Genomic DNA, 13,791 nt, shown 5'->3' with positions numbered 1-13,791 from the left:
TAGTAGTTGTAGAAAAGTACACAGCATTAGGCCTACAAAATGGGTATGGGGTGGAGAGAGATGGTGTGTTACACTCCAAGGTGTTCCCCAGGTTGCCTTTCCTGAGCTTCGATCTTCATGCTCTCGTTTAGTAGGTGTCGGAAAGTAGGCTGCATTAGGCCTAAAAAATGGGGAATGGGGTGGAGAGAGATGGTGTGTTACACTCCAAGGTGTTCTCCAGGTTTCCTCGCCATTGCTTCGATCTTCCGACTCTCGTTTAGTAGTTGTAGAAAACTACACTGCATTAGGCCTACAAAATGGGTATCGGGTGGAGAGAGATGGTGTGTTACACTCCAAGGTGTTCCCCAGGTTTCCTTGCCATTGCTTCGGTCTTCCGACTCTCGTTTAGTAGTTGTAGAAAAGTACACAGCATTAGGCCTACAAAATGGGTATGGGGTGGAGAGAGATGGTGTGTTACACTCCAAGGTGTTCCCCAGGTTGCCTTTCCTGAGCTTCGATCTTTATGCTCTCGTTTAGTAGGTGTCGGAAAGTAGGCTGCATTAGGCCTAAAAAATGGGGAATGGGGTGGAGAGAGATGGTGTGTTACACTCCAAGGTGTTCTCCAGGTTTCCTCGCCATTGCTTCGATCTTCCGACTCTCGTTTAGTAGTTGTAGAAAACTACACTGCATTAGGCCTACAAAATGGGTATCGGGTGGAGAGAGATGGTGTGTTACACTCCAAGGTGTTCCCCAGGTTTCCTTGCCATTGCTTCGGTCTTCCGACTCTCGTTTAGTAGTTGTAGAAAAGTACACAGCATTAGGCCTACAAAATGGGTATGGGGTGGAGAGAGATGGTGTGTTACACTCCAAGGTGTTCCCCAGGTTGCCTTTCCTGAGCTTCTATCTTCAGGCTCTCATTAAATTGTGGTTAAATGGAACAACTGCATTTGGCGTACTAGTTGGTTTGGGGCCTACTATCGGTGTCTGCCACTCCTTGCTGTTCTCCTGGTTTCCTGTCCTGAAATTCCATTTTCAGCCTCTCGTTAAGTAGTTGTTAATGTTAGACTGCATTTGGCCTACTAGTTGGGTTGGGGCCTACTATCGGTGTCTGCCACTCCTTGCTGTTCTCCTCCACTGAACAAAGCTGTGCCGCCTGTTTACTACGGTTGCCAATTTTGAACTGCATTTCGACTACTTACTGATTTGGCCCTACTCTCTGTGTCAGCCTCTCATTCCAGTTGTCCTCCACTGCAATGCCCCCTGGTTATTCCTGTGTTACCAATTTTGAACTGCATTTAGCCCACTTTCTTCTTTGGGCCTATATCTGTGTTTCCACTTCATCGTGCCCATTGCCCAGCCAGTGATAGATGAGTCTGCTGGTACATTGACCCATAACGCAACATTCCCCGTGCACGCTACACAACAACATTGTGACCCTGCTGAAAGTCAGGTTGCTCTTCCCGCATACCATACCACCTTACACGGGGACAAAGAGGAAGGTGCAGATGAAAGTGCAGGTTCCTTCATCAGGTGGGGGGAGGAATACTAGTTGGCGACGTCACTGGCACAGGGCCTCTCATAGTACGCAAAAGTGTTGCTGCCGGTGGGAGGCGCCCCCGCCGTGCAAACACACCGCTGTACTTTGAGGGGCCCTGTGCCAGTGCCAATGCCAACGAGTGGGCCCCCCCTGCTTGCTCAGGATCACAGCACTTGCAAAGTTGAAATACTTACCTCTCCCTGCTCCACTGCCGTGACGTGGTCCAGATTTCCTGGGCCCACTAATTACTTGAACCAGCCCTACCCCCCACAACTTTAGCCAAATGACCCCCAATTTCAAATGCCTTCCAATTATTTTAAGGTAAATTACGCTTGACAAGCTTCATTAAGAAGAATGGATGGTTTTGACATTAAAATGGGCACTCTAGGTGTTTTCCTGGCCCCCACTCACTGCCGACTATGCTGCCCCATTGACTTGCATTGGGTTTCGTGTTTCGGTCGATCCCGACTTTACGTCATAATCGGCCGATTTCACTCGACCCGACTTTGGACATAGTCGGGTTTCGCAAAACCCGGCTCGACTCTAAAAAGGTCAAGGTCGCTCAACTCTAGTCGTCATGTCCCTGCAGCTGAAAAACACCCCCATAGCATGATGATGCCAAAATCATGTTTCACTTTTGGGATTGTATTGGCAGGTGATGAGCAGTGCCTGTTTTTTTCCACACATACCGCTTAGAAATATCACTAAAAAGGTCTATCTTCATATCATCGGATCAGAGAATCTTATTTATCATAGTCTGGGAGGCCTTCATGGGTAGTTAGAAAACTCTGTGCAGACTTTCGCATCATGTCTTGCACTGAGGAGAGGCTTCCGTTGGACCACTGTGCCATAAAGGCTCGATTGGTGGATTGCTGCAGTGATAGCTGACTTTGTGGAACTTTTTTCCATCTCCCTACTGTATCTCTGGAGTTCAGCCACAGTGATCTTGGGGTTCTTCTTTACCTCTCACACCAAGGCTCTTCTCCCACGATTGCTCAGTTTGGCTGGACGGCCAGGTCAAGGAAGACTTCTGGTAGCCAAACTTCTTCCATTTAAGGAGTATGGAGGCCACTGTTCTCTTAGGAACATTGAGTACTGCAGAAATTCTTTTGTAACCTTGGCCAGATCTGTGCCTTGCCACAATACTGTCTCTGAGCTCCTTGGCCATTTCCTTTGACCTCATGATTCTCATTTGGTCTGAGATGCACTGTGAACTGTGAGGTCTTATATAGACAGATGTGTGCCTTTCCAAATCAAGTCCAATCAGTCTAACCAAACGCAGTTGGACTTCAATGAAGGAGTAGAACCGTTTCAAGGAGAATCGCAAGAAAATGGACAGCATGTGACTTAAATATGAGTGTCTGAGCAAAATTTCTATATCTCTGTTTTTTTATCAGTCAAGATGGGATGCAGAGTGTACATTAATGAGAAAAAAATTAACTTTTTTGAATTTTCCAAGTGGCTGCAATGAAACAAAGAGTGAAAAATTTAAAGTGGTCCGAATACTTTCCATACCCTCTCTCTCTCTCTCTCTCTCTCTCTCTCTATATATATATATATATATATACTGTATATATTCATTCTTTACATTTTAACATAAAATGGGCCTGTGAAAAAGTTTAGAAAATTTTGGAAAAGTTTTAGTACCTAGCAGCACCCCTTTTTGGAAGTATCACAGCTTTTAAATGCTTTTTGTAGCCAGCCAAGAATCTTTCCCTTTTTGTTTTGAGGGCTTTTCATCCAATGTTTTTTGGTAAATTCTTCCAGTTCTGTGGGATTCCTGGGTCGTCTTGCATGCACTGGTATTTTGAGATCTAGCCACAGATTTTCAATAACGTTCAGAAATGGGAACTGTGAGGGCCATTGTAAAACCTTTAGTTTGCGCCTTTGTAGGGTAGTCTATTGTGGATTTGGATATGTGTTAGGATCATTCAATATCCATGTAAAAACCATCCTGTTTTCAGCTTCAGCTTTTTTACAGATGGCGTTATGTTTGCATCAAGAATTTATCAAAATTTCATTGAATCCATTATTCCCTCAACCTGTGAAATTTTCCACATGACATAGGCTGCAACACAACTCAAAATAAGATTGATCCATCTCTGTGTTTAATGGTTGGTGAGATGTCCTTTTCCTGAAATTCTTTGCCCTTTATTCTCCATACATACCTTTGATCATTGTTGCCAAAGAGTTCTATGTTAACCACATCTGTCCACAGGCTTGGATAGATGTTTCTTTGCATACCTGAATTTTATGGTGAGGATGCAGGAGAAACTTTCTTCTGATGACTCTTCCACGAAGGCCATATTTGTGTAGGTGTCTCTGAACAGTAGAACAATGTACCACAATGTCAGTGTCTGCTAAATCTGATTTGCTTCCCTAGCAATCCTATGAGCTGCTCTCACTGAAATTTTGCTTGGTATTACAGACCTTAGCTTGACCTCCACTGTACATGTTAACTGCCATTTCATTGTTACATTTCGATCTGAGGAAAGGGCAACTTGTAAAAGCTTTGCTATCTTCTTATCCACTTAAAGCTTTGTCCTCCATTGTGGGCCTCCACTATTTTTAATTTTGGAGTTCGAAACAGCTGCTTAGAAGAAGCCATGGCTGCTTTTTTTTTAGGAACAAGGTTAAGAGGCTGGGTTTTTATAAAGCTGCTAAATTTGCATCACCTGGCTTTTCCTAACGATGATAGTGAACAAGCCATAACCCTAACAGGCTAATTAAGATCTGAAACCTTGGTCAAATTTATCTGAGCACACAAATCTCCAAGGCCCAAACTTTTGCATCAGCTAATTTTTCTGTATGTAATTTTTAAAATGTGAAAAATTACAATATATTTTTTTTTGTCTAAAATACAAAAGAAATGTGTAATCTTTAACTTTAGGCTTTTTAGAGAATTCTTCATCTTCAACATGCTTAATTGTTCACAATAACAGTAATTTTGACCTTTGTGCCCAAACTTTTACAAGTCACTGTTAGCCTATACTGCATATGACATGAAGAATATGCCAATGTGTCTCCATTAGGGTTGAGCGAAACGGGTCGTTCATTTTCAAAAGTCGCCGACTTTTGGCAAAGTCGGGTTTCATGAAACCCGATCCGACCCCTGTGCGGGGTCGGCCATGCGGTACGCGACTTTCGCGCCAAAGTCGCGTTTCAATGACGCGAAAAGCGCCATTTCTCAGCCAATGAAGGTAAACGCAGAGTGTGGGCAGCGTGATGACATAGGTCCTGGTCCCCACCATCTTAGAGAAGGGCATTGCAGTGATTGGCTTGCTGTCTGCGGCGTCACAGGGGCTATAAAGGGGAGTTCCCGCCGACCGCCATGTTACTGCTGCTGATCTGAGCTTAGGGAGAGGTTGCTGCCGCTTCGTCAGAAGCAGGGATAGCGTTAGGCAGGGTCCATTAACCACCAAACCGCTTGTGCTGTAGCGATTTCCACTGCCCAACACCACCTTCGGTGTGCAGGGACAGTGGAAGCTACATTTTTTTTTTTTCCCCCTCAGCGCTGTAGCTCATTGGGCTGCCCTAGAAGGCTCCCTGATAGCTGCATTGCTGTGTGTACGCCGCTGTGCAAACCAACTGCTTTTTTCAAAGCACAAATCCTCTTGTTCCTTCCTTTCTGCACAGCTATCTTTTTGGTTTGTACACACTTTTTATTTAATTTGTGCATCAGTCCACTCCTTATTGCTGCCTGCCATACCTGGCTGAGATTACTGCAGGGAGATAGTAATTGAAGGACACTCCCTGTTTTTTTTTTTTTTTGTGGGAGATTAAGATTGACATTTCTGCTAGAGTGCCATCCCTGTCTGTGTCATCTCTCACTCAGTGGGCCATAGAAAGCCTATTTATTTTTTTGCTTGATTTGGGTTATAAAATCTACCTGAAAAAATCACTACATCAATCAGTGGGAGAAAAATATTGGCCTCAGGGCTTGTGTGCCACTCTTGACTCCTGTGTGTGCATCATCACTCACTCAGTGGGCCATAGAAAGCCTATTTATTTTTTTGCTTGATTTTGGTTCTAAAATCTACCTGAAAAAATCACTACATCAATCAGTGGGAGAAAAATATTGGCCTCAGGGCTTGTGTGCCACTCCTGACTCCTGTGTGCATCATCACTCACTCAGTGGGCCATAGAAAGCCCATTTTTTTTTTTTTTTGCTTTATTTGGGTTCTAAATTCTACCTGAAAAAATCAATAAATCAATCAGTGGGAGATTAATATTGGCCTTTGGGCTTGTGTGCCAGTCCTAAGCGTGCCATCTCTCTCTCTCAGATAGTGGGCCATAGAAAGCCTATTTATTTTTTATTTTTTTTATTGGGTTTATAAATTTTCCCTGGAAAAAAAAAAAAAAGTGGGAGATTAATATTGGCCTCTGGGCTTGTGTGCCAGTCCTGAGCGTGCCATCTCTCTCACAAATAGTGGGCCATAGAAAGCCTATTTATTTATTTTTTTTTGGTTTTATAAATTCTCCCTTACAAAAAAAAAGGGAGATTAATATTGGCCTTTGGGCTTGTGTGCCAGTCCTAAGCGTGCCATCTCTCTCTGTCTCTCAGATAGTGGGCCATAGAAAGCCTATTTATTATTTTTTTTATTGGGTTTATAAATTTTCCCTGGAACAAAAAAAAAAAAGTGGGAGATAAATATTGGCCTCTGGGCTTGTGTGCCACTCCTGACTCCTGTGTGCGTCATCTCTCACTCAGTGGGCCATAGAAAGCCTTTTTTTGTTTTATTTGTTTTCTAAATTCTCCCTGAAAAAATCATTTTATTTTCTTTGGTTTCTAAATTCTTCCTGAAAAAATCATTTTATTCTATTTTTTTTTTCCTAAAGTCTCCCTGAAAAAAAAAAAAAAAAAAAAAATCAGTGGGAGATTAATATTGCCCTTTCTGCTTGTGTGCCAGTCTTGACTCCTGGGTGTGCCATCTCTCTCTCTCTCTCCAATTGTGGGCCATAGAAAGCCTATTTTTTTTTAGCTTGATTTGGGTTCCAAAATCTACCTGAAAAAATCACTACATCAATCAGTGGGAGATAAATATTGGCCTCTGGGCTTGTGTGCCACTCCTGACTCCTGTGTGCGTCATCTCTCACTCAGTGGGCCATAAAAAGCCTTTTTTTGTTTTATTTGTTTTCTAAATTCTCCCTGAAAAAATCATTTTATTTTATTTGGTTTCTAAATTCTTCCTGAAAAAATCATTTTATTCTATTTTTTTTTTCCTAAAGTCTCCCTGAAAAAAAAAAAAAAAAAAAAAAAAATCAGTGGGAGATTAATATTGCCCTTTCTGCTTGTGTGCCAGTCTTGACTCCTGGGTGTGCCATCTCTCTCTCTCTCTCCAATTGTGGGCCATAGAAAGCCTATTATTTTTTTAGCTTGATTTGGGTTCCAAAATCTACCTGAAAAAATCACTACATCAATCAGTGGGAGATAAATATTGGCCTCTGGGCTTGTGTGCCACTCCTGACTCCTGTGTGCGTCATCTCTCACTCAGTGGGCCATAGAAAGCCTTTTTTTGTTTTATTTGTTTTCTAAATTCTCCCTGAAAAAATCATTTTATTTTATTTGGTTTCTAAATTCTTCCTGAAAAAATCATTTTATTCTATTTTTTCTTTTCCTAAAGTCTCCCTGAAAAAAAAAAAAAAAAAAAAACAAATCAGTGGGAGATTAATATTGCCCTTTCTGCTTGTGTGCCAGTCTTGACTCCTGGGTGTGCCATCTCTCTCTCTCTCTCTCTCTCCAATTGTGGGCCATAGAAAGCCTATTATTTTTTTTAGCTTGATTTGGGTTCCAAAATCTACCTGAAAAAATCACTACATCAATCAGTGGGAGATAAATATTGGCCTCTGGGCTTGTGTGCCACTCCTGACTCCTGTGTGCGTCATCTCTCACTCAGTGGGCCATAGAAAGCCTTTTTTTGTTTTATTTGTTTTCTAAATTCTCTCTGAAAAAATCATTTTATTTTCTTTGGTTTCTAAATTCTTCCTGAAAAAATCATTTTATTCTATATTTTTTTTTTCCTAAAGTCTCCCTGAAAAGAAAAAAAAAAATCAAATCAGTGGGAGATTAATATTTACATTTGTACTTCAGTGACAGTCCTGCGTGTGTGGCATCTCTCTCATTTGTTGCCACCAACAACAGAGTGTGTAACATTGTGCCTGATTTTCGTTGTGGTCTCACTCACCTGTAAAGGGGTAGCTAAATCATACTGAAGTTATAGCTCACCGTGTAATTTGTGTGACAGCAACAAATACCGTTAGTTTGTTTACGTTTTTAAAACAATGAGGAAGTATGGTGGAAGAGGTCGTGGCCGGGGGCGTTCATTGTCAGCTGGTAATGAGGGTAGTGGTAGTGGTGGAGCATCAGCTGGTCGTGGGAAAAAAAATATTGCACCTAAGTCTGGAGCTGTGGAGCCAGGTTCGTCGTCTGGCTACACAAGGCCTCGAACGCTCCCTTTTCTGGGAGTAGGAAAACCGCTTTTAAAGCCGGAGCAGCAAGAGCAAGTTTTGGCTTATCTTGCTGACTCAGCCTCTAGCTCTTTTGCCTCCTCTCGTGAAATTGATAAATGTCAAAGCAGCGCGTCGTTAGTGGATGTTCACGGTCAGGGACAAGTCGCTTCCTTGTCCTCTTCAGCAAAAACAACAACAGAGAAGAATGCAGCAGGCGACACAACGGGTTACTCCATGGAGCTCTTTACACATACCGTCCCTGGCTTAGAAAGTGAAGCAGTTAACAGTCCATGCCCATTACAAGTTGAATCTGACATGGAGTGCACTGATGCACAGCCACAGCCAGACTACTATGCTGGTCCTTTGACTCAGACCACAACATTGCCCTCGCAGGGTAATGATCAAGAATCAGACCCTGATGAGACTATGTTGCCCCATCACGAACGCTATACCACCAACCGACACGGTGACACAGACGAAGTTGCACACGAGCTACAAGAAGAGGTAATAGATGACCCAGTTCTTGACCCCGATTGGCAGCCATTGGGGGAACAGGGTGCAGGCGGCAGCAGTTCTGAAGCGGAGGAGGAGGGGCCGCAGCAGGCATCAACATCGCAACAGGTTCCATCTGCCGGGCCCGTATCTTGCCCAAAACGCGTGGCAAAGCTAAAACCTGTTGGAGGACAGCGTGGCCATCCGGTTAAAGCTCAGTCTGCAATGCCTGAAAAGGTATCCGATGCTAGAAAGAGTGCAGTCTGGCATTTTTTTAAACAACATCCAATTGATCAGCGCAAAGTCATCTGTCAAAAATGTTCAACTACCTTAAGCAGAGGACAGAATCTGAAAAGTCTCAATACAAGTTGCATGCATAGACATTTAACCACCATGCATTTGCAAGCCTGGACTAACTACCAAACGTCCCTTAAGGTTGTAGCACCCTCGGCCAATGAAGCTAGTCAGCAACGCAACATCCCTTCCGGCAGTGTAGGGCCACCATTTTCCGCACCACCTGCAGTATCTGTGCAGGTTTCTTTGCCAGGCCAAAGCCGTCAGGGTCAGGGAATCACCAGTTTCGTAGTAGGAAACTCTGCATCTAGGGCACCGGTGGCAACAATACCATCTCCCACCGTCTCTCAGTCTGCCATGTCCACCGGCACCCCCGCTAGTTCCACGATCTCCAGCTCTCCAGTCCAGCTCACCCTACATGAGACTATGGTTAGAAAAAGGAAGTACTTAGCCTTGCATCCGCGTACACAGGGTTTGAACGCACACATAGCTAGACTAATCTCGTTAGAGATGATGCCCTACCGGTTAGTTGAAAGCGAAGCTTTCAAAGCCCTGATGGACTACGCTGTACCACGCTACGAGCTACCCAGTCGACACTTTTTTTCCAGAAAAGCCATCCCAGCCCTCCACCAGCATGTTAAAGAGCGCATCGTCCATGCACTCAGGCAATCTGTGAGCACAAAGGTGCACCTGACAACAGATGCATGGACCAGTAGGCATGGCCAGGGACGTTACGTGTCCATCACGGCACACTGGGTAAATGTGGTGGATGCAGGGTCCACAGGGGACAGCAAGTTTGGGACAGTTCTGCCTAGCCCACGGTCTAGGAAACAATTGGCTGTAGCCGTTCGCACCCCCTCCTCCTCCTCTTCGTCCTCCTGCAGAAGCGAGAGCTCGTCCACAGACCGCAGTCGCACAACCACTCCATCCGCAGCTGCCACTGTTGCACACCAGGTCTCCCATTATGGGGCAGCTACTGGCAAACGTCAGCAGGCTGTATTGGCTATGAAGTGTTTGGGCGACAACAGACACACCGCGGAAGTTCTGTCCGAGTTCTTGCAGAAAGAAACGCAGTCGTGGCTGGGCACTGTAGATCTTGAGGCAGGCAAGGTAGTGAGTGATAACGGAAGGAATTTCAAGGCTGCCATCTCCCTTTCCCAACTGAAACACATTCCTTGCCTGGCTCACACCTTAAACCTGGTGGTGCAGTGCTTCCTGAAAAGTTATCCGGGGTTATCCGACCTGCTCCTCAAAGTGCGTGGACTTTGCTCACATATCCGCCGTTCGCCCGTACACTCCAGCCGTATGCAGACCTATCAGCGTTCTTTGAACCTTCCCCAGCATCGCCTAATCATAGACGTTGCAACAAGGTGGAACTCAACACTGCACATGCTTCAGAGACTGTTTGAACAGAGGCGGGCTGTTATGTTTTTGTGGGAGGATACACATACACGGGCAGGCAGTAGGATGGCAGACATGGAGTTGTCAGGTGTGCAGTGGTCGAAGATTCAAGACATGTGTCAAGTCCTTCAGTGTTTTGAGGAATGCACACGGCTGGTTAGTGCAGACAACGCCATAATAAGCATGAGCATCCCCCTAATGCGTCTGCTGATGCAAAGTTTGACGCACATAAAGGATCAGGCGTCTGCAGCTGAGGAAGAGGAAAGCCTTGATGACAGTCAGCCATTGTCTGGCCAGGGCAGTGTACAGGACGAGGTAGCGGGCGAAGAGGAGGAGGAGGACGAGGAGGATGATGGGGATGATTAGATTTTTAATGAGGAAGCTTTTCCGGGGCCACTGGAAATTGGTGGCGCGGCAAGGCCGGGTTCTGGTTTTTTGAGGGACACAAGTGACGTTGATTTGCCTGAAACTGCCCCTCAACCAAGCACAACCGCAGATTTGAGAACTGGAACTTTGGCCCACATGGCGGATTATGCCTTACGTATCCTCAAAAGGGACACACGCATAACTAAAATGATGAATGATGACGATTACTGGTTGGCCTGCCTCCTTGATCCTCGCTATAAAGGCAAATTGCAAAATATAATGCCACATGAGAACTTGGAACTAATATTAGCAACCAAACAATAAACTAGAAGAAGAGGGGACGCGAAGAAAAACATTAGACTCGAACAAAGACGACCCAGGAAAACATACTCAGAAGGGAGGTAAGAACATTTCTAAAACAATCCACAGTGAGGAGATTGGAACAAAACAAAATCCTCTAAACTGCATGCTCGCAAACGCCAGAAGCCTGACAAACAAGATGGAAGAACTAGAAGCAGAAATATCTACAGGTAACTTTGACATAGTGGGAATAACCGAGACATGGTTAGATGAAAGCTATGACTGGGCAGTTAACTTACAGGGTTACAGTCTGTTTAGAAAGGATCGTAAAAATCGGAGAGGAGGAGGGGTTTGTCTCTATGTAAAGTCTTGTCTAAAGTCCACTTTAAGGGAGGATATTAGCGAAGGGAATGAGGATGTCGAGTCCATATGGGTTGAAATTCATGGAGGGAAAAATGGTAACAAAATTCTCATTGGGGTCTGTTACAAACCCCCAAATATAACAGAAAGCATGGAAAGTCTACTTCTAAAGCAGATAGATGAAGCTGCAACCCATAATGAGGTCCTGGTTATGGGGGACTTTAACTACCCGGATATTAACTGGGAAACAGAAACCTGTGAAACCCATAAAGGCAACAGGTTTCTGCTAATAACCAAGAAAAATTATCTTTCACAATTGGTGCAGAATCCAACCAGAGGAGCAGCACTTTTAGACCTAATACTATCTAATAGACCTGACAGAATAACAAATCTGCAGGTGGTTGGGCATTTAGGAAATAGCGACCACAATATTGTGCAGTTTCACCTGTCTTTCACTAGGGGGACTTGTCAGGGAGTCACAAAAACATTGAACTTTAGGAAGGCAAAGTTTGAACAGCTTAGACATGCCCTTAATCTGGTAGACTGGGACAATATCCTCAGAAATGAGAATACAGATAATAAATGGGAAATGTTTAAGAACATCCTAAATAGGCAGTGTAAGCGGTTTATACCTTGTGGGAATAAAAGGACTAGAAATAGGAAAAACCCAATGTGGCTAAACAAAGAAGTAAGACAGGCAATTAACAGTAAAAAGAAAGCATTTGCACTACTAAAGCAGGATGGCACCATTGAAGCTCTAAAAAACTATAGGGAGAAAAATACTTTATCTAAAAAACTAATTAAAGCTGCCAAAAAGGAAACAGAGAAGCACATTGCTAAGGAGAGTAAAACTAATCCCAAACTGTTCTTCAACTATATCAATAGTAAAAGAATAAAAACTGAAAATGTAGGCCCCTTAAAAAATAGTGAGGAAAGAATGGTTGTAGATGACGTGGAAAAAGCTAACATATTAAACACCTTCTTCTCCACGGTATTCACGGTGGAAAATGAAATGCTAGGTGAAATCCCAAGAAACAATGAAAACTCTATATTAAGGGTCACCAATCTAACCCAAGAAGAGGTGCGAAACCGGCTAAATAAGATTAAAATAGATAAATCTCCGGGTCCGGATGGCATACACCCACGAGTACTAAGAGAACTAAGTAATGTAATAGATAAACCATTATTTCTTATTTTTAGTGACTCTATAGCGACAGGGTCTGTTCCGCAGGACTGACGCATAGCAAATGTGGTGCCAATATTCAAAAAGGGCTCTAAAAGTGAACCTGGAAATTATAGGCCAGTAAGTCTAACCTCTATTGTTGGTAAAATATTTGAAGGGTTTCTGAGGGATGTTATTCTGGATTATCTCAATGAGAATAACTGTTTAACTCCATATCAGCATGGGTTTATGAGAAATCGCTCCTGTCAAACCAATCTAATCAGTTTTTATGAAGAGGTAAGCTATAGACTGGACCACGGTGAGTCATTGGACGTGGTATATCTCGATTTTTCCAAAGCGTTTGATACCGTGCCGCACAAGAGGTTGGTACACAAAATGAGAATGCTTGGTCTGGGGGAAAATGTGTGTAAATGGGTTAGTAACTGGCTTAGTGATAGAAAGCAGAGGGTGGTTATAAATGGTATAGTCTCTAACTGGGTCGCTGTGACCAGTGGGGTACCGCAGGGGTCAGTATTGGGACCTGTTCTCTTCAACATATTCATTAATGATCTGGTAGAAGGTTTACACAGTAAAATATCGATATTTGCAGATGATACAAAACTATGTAAAGCAGTTAATACAAGAGAAGATAGTATTCTGCTACAGATGGATCTGGATAAGTTGGAAACTTGGGCTGAAAGGTGGCAGATGAGGTTTAACAATGATAAATGTAAGGTTATACACATGGGAAGAGGGAATCAATATCACCATTACACACTGAACGGGAAACCACTGGGTAAATCTGACAGGGAGAAGGACTTGGGGATCCTAGTTAATGATAAACTTACCTGGAGCAGCCAGTGCCAGGCAGCAGCTGCCAAGGCAAACAGGATCATGGGGTGCATTAAAAGAGGTCTGGATACACATGATGAGAGCATTATACTGCCTCTGTACAAATCCCTAGTTAGACCGCACATGGAGTACTGTGTCCAGTTTTGGGCACCGGTGCTCAGGAAGGATATAATGGAACTAGAGAGAGTACAAAGGAGGGCAACAAAATTAATAAAGGGGATGGGAGAACTACAATACCCAGATAGATTAGCGAAATTAGGATTATTTAGTCTAGAAAAAAGACGACTGAGGGGCGATCTAATAACCATGTATAAGTATATAAGGGGACAATACAAATATCTCGCTGAGGATCTGTTTATACCAAGGAAGGTGACGGGCACAAGGGGGCATTCTTTGCGTCTGGAGGAGAGAAGGTTTTTCCACCAACATAGAAGAGGATTCTTTACTGTTAGGGCAGTGAGAATCTGGAATTGCTTGCCTGAGGAGGTGGTGATGGCGAACTCAGTCGAGGGGTTCAAGAGAGGCCTGGATGTCTTCCTGGAGCAGAACAATATTGTATCATACAATTATTAGGTTCTGTAGAAGGACGTAGATCTGG

The sequence above is a fragment of the Ranitomeya imitator genome, chromosome 3 (assembly GCF_032444005.1).
Source record: "Ranitomeya imitator isolate aRanImi1 chromosome 3, aRanImi1.pri, whole genome shotgun sequence".
Taxonomy (NCBI): Eukaryota; Metazoa; Chordata; class Amphibia; order Anura; family Dendrobatidae; genus Ranitomeya; species Ranitomeya imitator.
Note: the sequence above shows the minus strand (reverse complement) of the source record.